Below are 6,715 nucleotides of genomic sequence, written 5' to 3' on the forward strand. Positions count from 1 at the left end.
TTGGAAGTGGAGTAGCCAGGTCTTGAACTTTAAAACTAATAACTAATATGGATTTTAAAAACTAGTGACTAATATGGGATGGCAGCCCTGTAGGTGGTGGCTTTACCTGCTACACCACAGCACCAGCCCATAATCTGACCTGTTGTCTGATCTCAAGTTTCATTTATCTTACATAGTTGACATCTTTCAATATATTTAATGGTTGTCCCAAACTTAGTTTGTCCAGACTCTTGCTTACCCTCCATCCTCAAACCAGCCTCTTCAGCGTTTTCAATATAACAACCTTATTTATTCAACAGGCTTTTGATTTTAAAAAGTCAGTATCAACCTCTATTTTTCTTTTATGCCATTGTTAAAACCATCAGCTGATTATATCTGCCCTGTTTTCAAAATATATCACAAAGCTGACTACTTCTCACCATTGCCATTCTCCTCAAAGGCATTCAAACACATTGAATTGAAACTGTGGAGTTGTCTCTCACTATCTCCTTTCTTGCTCTGTTTCATGTCTCTGTATATTTTTTGCTTTTTCTACTTGAAGAATGTAAGTTCTGTGAAGGGCAATCTTTATTACTCTTGTTCACTCTTGGGTCCCCAATGTCTACAACAGTTTCTGTCTTCTGGGGACCTATGAAGCTAGACTCTCATTAGACTCAATGAATAGTGGAGGATACTTCATGCTATGTGATTTAGGAGGGCCCAGACCATAAGCAATCTCCTGCCTGGGGCTGACATTGTGCTGTAGCAGGTTAAGACTCTGCCTGCAATGCTGGTATCCCATATGGTACCCATTTGAGACCCGGATGCACCACTTTTGATCCAGTTCCTTGGTAATGCACCTGGGAAAGCAGCAGCAGATGGCCCAAGTGCTTGGGCCCCTGTACTCATGTGGGAGACCTGGAAAAGGCTCCCAACTCTAGGCTTCGGCTTTGCCCAGCATCAGCCATTACAGCCATTTGGGGAGTAAACCAGCAGATGGAAGATCTCTCCTCTCCTCCTCCTCTTTCTCCTCCTCTTCCTCTTTCTCTCTCTCTAACTCTGCCTTTCAAATAAATAAATAAAAATATTAAAAAAAAGGAATTCTCTGTCTGGGATCCATTACATACTGAGCCTTATCATGGTTGAGTATACACTAAGTACACCCACCATACAGTCTATGTGTTTCTCAGACATGCACAGTTTCAACAGTCTGATTTAGATAATTATAATACTTTGTTTCCACAAATACACTTGTGTTTCCTGGGCTACATAATTATTGGGCAAATACCAGAAACCTTGCTGTACATCTCTTTCTTTCTTTCCTTCCTTCTTTCTTTTCTTTCCTTTTCTTTTCTTTTCTTTCAAGATCTATCTATTTATTTGAAAGAGTTACACAGAGAGAAGGAGAGACAGAGGGGGGAGAGAGAGAGAGAGAGAGAGAGAGAGAGAGATCGAGATCGATCTTCACCTGCTGGTTCACTCCCCAAATGGCCACAACAGCCAGAATGCGCCTATCTGAAGCCAGAATCCAGAAGCTTCTTCCAGGTCTCCTACATGGGTGCAGGGGACAAGTACTTGGGTCATCTTCCACTGCTTTCTCAGGCCATAGCAGAGAGCTGGGTGGGAAGTGGACCAGCCAGGACTTGAATCAGTGCTGATATCAGATGTTGGCACTGTAGGTGGCGGCTTTACCTGCTATGCCACAGCGCAGGCCCCAGTGGCTGCATATCTTTCTATCTGTTCCCTCATTTAATTCTCACAAGTATCTCAGGGTACTACTGAGTTTAAGTAGTTTGCCCAAGGTTGCAGGGCTGGTCAATGCTAGAGCCATAATTTGAACCCTGGAAGCCTGATGAAAGCCACACTCTCAACCACCCTCACTTGGCTTAGTAGTCTTATACCTCTCCTTATGTCCCAATTTTTGATGACAAGATGTGAATATTATTCTAAAGAGTCTGTGTAACAATGCCCTCAGAGAATTGACAGATCATTACATATTTACTGAAGTATGTGGTCCTATGACATTTTTCTTTTTTAAGATTCAACAACCCATTAATTCTGCAACTTTAGAACAACCTGCCCCATGTGCTGCCAGCAAATATTCTTTCCACTTGTGATCATTGGACAATAAAGAGACCATGTTCTGATCATCTCTCCAACCCTTGTCCTGCTGTCCCCCACTAAGAACTGACTGTCTCCTCTGTTCTGCCGGTTGCTCAGTCAACCTGGTCACTGTGATTTCCTGAAAGCTAAGGACACTGGAAATAGTAGTCAGGTTTGCACAGATAGATTGATAAGCAGATGCTAAGCCGATGTGACACAGCTGCTACTGCTGAGCCTGGAAAAGCAGGTCAAGGTTATTAGGAAAAATGTGGCACTTGCCCATAGCTGGAAGCAAAAATATTCCCACATACTGTTCCCTTTCCTAGCCTCTCTCTTCAGATATCTTCTTATTCTCTCTTTTAACTTATTTTTGTTTCTCTTTTTTTAGAGGATTATGGCAAAAGAGAAGCACATGGAAAATAGCTGATATTTCTTAATGAAGGATATTTGTAAATCAATGACTTTCTTTTTCTAACACTATACACATCATTTGATCTTCCAAATAATGTCATGCTTCAAAAATCAGATTCAGAGAATAACAGTGATCGTTTGCCATTTGTTGTTTGAGTGTGCTTCTTTATCTCTGAGATGTGGGCTTACAGCTGAATATACTGAACAATTTGTAGTAATGCATCAGCTATGCATAGCGTATTAGCATGCATGTAATGTAACCATGGGGTCTGCTTTCTGGCTTTCATTTTTTTCATTGATTGAGTTTTTTGGTGACTAAATTTGATTTTTCATCTGAAAGAACCTGTTTCCTCTAAGATCTTTTTAGCTGTTTGTATAAAATTTCAAACTGAGCATGATTTAATTAGGTAAAAATGACCACATGAGACAAAACAACCTTAAAACCAAAGGTATTTTAAAAGTACTATCTTCTGATCCAGAATATCAGCATCTCCTGGTAGATCTTGTATGCAGATCAGCAGCTAGTAGATGGTGCCATACTCTTGTTTGAGAATTGCTCTAATTGTTACTAGTAGTGCAGCACCACCGTGCTTCTTCCAGAACCTTCCCTCAGGCCCACCCTGCATGAGACTAGGCCTTGTCTTCTGCATGAAAATCTTTGGGCTCAACAAAAGTTTGAGTTGCTTACTTCAATTTTTTCCATGCTATTTCTTCTTCTTCTCCTTTTTTTCTCATTAAACTTTCTTTTAATGGGTCTCAAAGTTCTGTGACAGATTTTTGGTCAAGTTGTTTCCATTAAAAAGTACAGATTTTAAAAACTAATAACTTAGAACTGCCATGCACACACAAAAATGGTCCACAAAACATTCTCCTTTCCTTCTGAAGGTTTTACTGTGCATTGTTATCATTAACCAGTCTTTTACTATTAAGCTTCAATGGCCAACTGAGACAAGCAGTTCTGAGACTGTTCTTCCACCACTAATTAAGATTGGGGTGACAAGTATTAGGGATAATATTCATTTAGCCGTCTGAGGTTTCTGGGCAGACTTGGTGACCTTGCCAGCTCCAGCAGCCTTCTTGTCCCCTGCTTTGATCACACCCACAGCAAGCATCTGTCTCATATCATGGACAGCGAAACGACCCAGAGGAGGATAGTCTGAGAAGCTCTCAAAACACATGGGCTTGCCAGGAACCACATCAACAATGGCAGCATCACTAGATTTTGAGAATTTAGGGCCATCTTCCAGCTTCTTTCCAGAATGATGATCAATCCTTTCCTTCAGCTCAGCAAACTTGCAAGCAATGTGAGCTGTGTGACAGTCCAGTCCAGGGGATTACCCAGCACTAATCTGACCTGGGTGGTTCAGGATGATCACCAGTGCAGTGAAGCCAGCTGCTTCCATTGGTGAGTCATTTTTGCTGTCACCAGCAACATTGCCACAATGAACATCTTTGATAGACAAAGTCTCGACACTGAAGCCCACGTTGTCCCTGAGGAGAGCTTCATTCAAAGCTTTATGGTGCATTTCAATGGACTTGACTTCATTTGTGATGTTGACTGGAGCAAAAATTACCACCATGCCAAGTTTGAGAACACCAGTCTCCACTTGGCCCACAGGGACAGTACCAATACTACCAATTTTGTAGACATCCTGTAAGGGCAGACACCAAAGCTTTTCAGCTAACTTAGTTGGTGGGAGGATGCAATCCAAGGCTTCAAGCAGTGTGGTTCCACTGGCATTGCCATCTTTGTGGGTGACTTTCCATTACTTGAAGCATGGATTATTAGTACTTGGTTCCAGCACGTTTTCACTGTACTAACCAGAAATTGGCACAAATGCTGCTGTGTCAGGATTGTAGCCAATTTTCTTAATGTAGGTACTGACTTCCTTAATGATATCCTCATATCTCTTCTGGCTGTAGGGTGACTCAGTGGAATCTATCTTATTGACACCAACAATTACACACGCAGTGTGTAAGCCAGATCACGAGTCTGCCCATTCTTGGGCAAATTTCCCAACACCAGCAGCAACCATCAGTATGGCACAGTCAGCCTGAGATGTGCCTGTGATCATGTTGAAGTCTCTGTGTCCTGAAGCATCAATGATAGTAACATAATGTTTTCTAGTCTCAAATTTCCAAAGGGAGATATGGTGGTGATACTGAACTCCCACTTGGCTTTCAAAAGATCCAAGACCCAGACATACTTGAAGGAGCCCTTTGTTATCTTGGCAGCCTCCTCAAATTTTTTCAATTGTTCTTTTGTTGATGCCACCACATTTGTAGATCAAATGGCCAGTAGTGGTGGACTTGCCTGAATCTGTGTGACCAATGATCATGATGTTGGTATGAGTCTTTTACTTTTCCATTTTGGCTTTGATTTAGCAGTGGTTTTCATGACACCTGTGTTCTGGTAGCAAACCGATTGTGAAAATGCTATTTCTTCTTTACGGCCATTCAGGAAATGTCATATGGAACATATAAGAAACTCTGGCTTTGAAGTATTTATTTATATGTGAGCCATGGCACTTATTAGCTGTGTGAATTGGGAAAATTATTCATCTCTCTGAGCTTTAATTCCTATTTGTCTAAATAAGAAGGCAACAATGAAGTAAAAATCTATGAAGTACTTAGCATCAGACACCTACAGTAAATAGTAGCTCTTCTTGTTGTTTCACCAAACTAGCTTTAGTGCTCATAGTGATAAACCCATCAAGTTCTTGAATAGTAATGTTAAGATGAAAAGAAATTAAAATGACTTTTCAGCAAGTTTTGCTTGTAAGACCTATGAAATTTAAACAAACTGATAGCAGACATACTCAGGACATGTAACTGGGTCATGGAGAAGAAAAACCAGATCTTATCAATGTATAGAGAAAACCTAGCTTTAACCATTGTATTTCTTTTTTTAAAAAAATATTTATTTATTTGAAAGCAGTGTCAGAGAGAGAGAGAGACTGAATTGAGACTTTTTTTTTGGACAGGCAGAGTGGACAGTGAGAGAGAGAGAGACAGAGAGAAAGGTCTTCCTTTTGCCGTTAGTTCACACTCCAATGGCCGCTGTGGCTGGTGCGCTGAGGCCAGCGCATCGCACTGATCGGAAGCCAGGAGCCATGTGCTTCTCCTGGTCTCCCATATGGGTACAGGGCCCAAGCACTTGGCCATCCTCCACTGCATTCCCGGGCCATAGCAAAGACCTGGCCTGCAAGAGGGGCAACCGGGATAGAATCTGGCGCCCCGACCAGGACTAGAACTCAGTGTGCCGGCGCCGCAAGGTGGAGGATTAGCCTATTGAGCCACTGCACCGGCCTAACCATTGTATTTCTAAGTGACATTTGATAATGGTAATAAAAGCAGTTGGGTTCTTATGAGAATGAAGTATTTAAACCTATATGGTGAATATCAGAGGAGGGTCCCAAGATGGCGGTATAGCAACAGGATGATCTGAGTCATGCAGGGCAAAATAGATAGTTAAAAAGAAGAGAAGATTCATGCTGGAGATAGAGCCATGGAAAATTTGCACCAGGAAGCCCAGGAGACCAACAGAGACTGGGAAGGTCCATGATGAAAGAGCAAATAAGAAAAGAAAGTGGAGGAGGCTTGGACTGGGGAGGTTGACACCAGCCCCCAGCAGACCAGGTGAGATAGGAAATTGCAGGTCCATGGAGCTGCAAATAGCAGCAAGAGGGAGAGCTTGGCAAACTGCTTCTGAAGTTCAATTTGGGCAAAAAGAGAAGGTATATAGGAACAGACAGAGAGGTTGGGCAACCCCTTGCACAGGTCTCCCCTCCCCACCGCACCTGCAGTTGGCTGGGAGAAGCCTTTTTGTTTGTTTACATTTTCAATATAAGCAGGGAACTGCTGCCTTTGCCTCCCATGCACATATCATCAATTGTGGGGGCCACCTCACCACACCCTGCACCCAGGAAAGAAGACCACACATTTCAGAATCATTTCTTCCCCACCATACAAGCTGTACAACAAGAAGTTCTGAATATCAAAAACTTGAGCTTACACCATCCACCACTGAGAAGCAAGCCGGGATCCAGAAGGCAGGGCTGTATGCTTCCACCTGCAACGCACAGACCCATAGCAGCTCATAACAGAGGGAAATCTTACCACAAGAAAATCTGCACAGATTAGAGGTTCAGTTTGTTATTAAGCAGGGCAATATTTTTGTGGACACACCAGAGACTAACACTGGGGCATCCCACAATTGTGA

General features: G+C 42.3%; 1 pseudogene; it reads right to left on the reverse strand.

Annotated features, from left to right (window-relative positions):
• Window positions 1-3,509: 3,509 nt before the first annotated feature.
• On the reverse strand, window positions 3,510-4,862 carry LOC133756914 (elongation factor 1-alpha 1-like; annotated as a pseudogene).
• Window positions 4,863-6,715: the final 1,853 nt, after the last annotated feature.

This window comes from Lepus europaeus, chromosome 3 (genome assembly GCF_033115175.1).
Source record: "Lepus europaeus isolate LE1 chromosome 3, mLepTim1.pri, whole genome shotgun sequence".
NCBI lineage: Eukaryota > Metazoa > Chordata > Mammalia > Lagomorpha > Leporidae > Lepus > Lepus europaeus.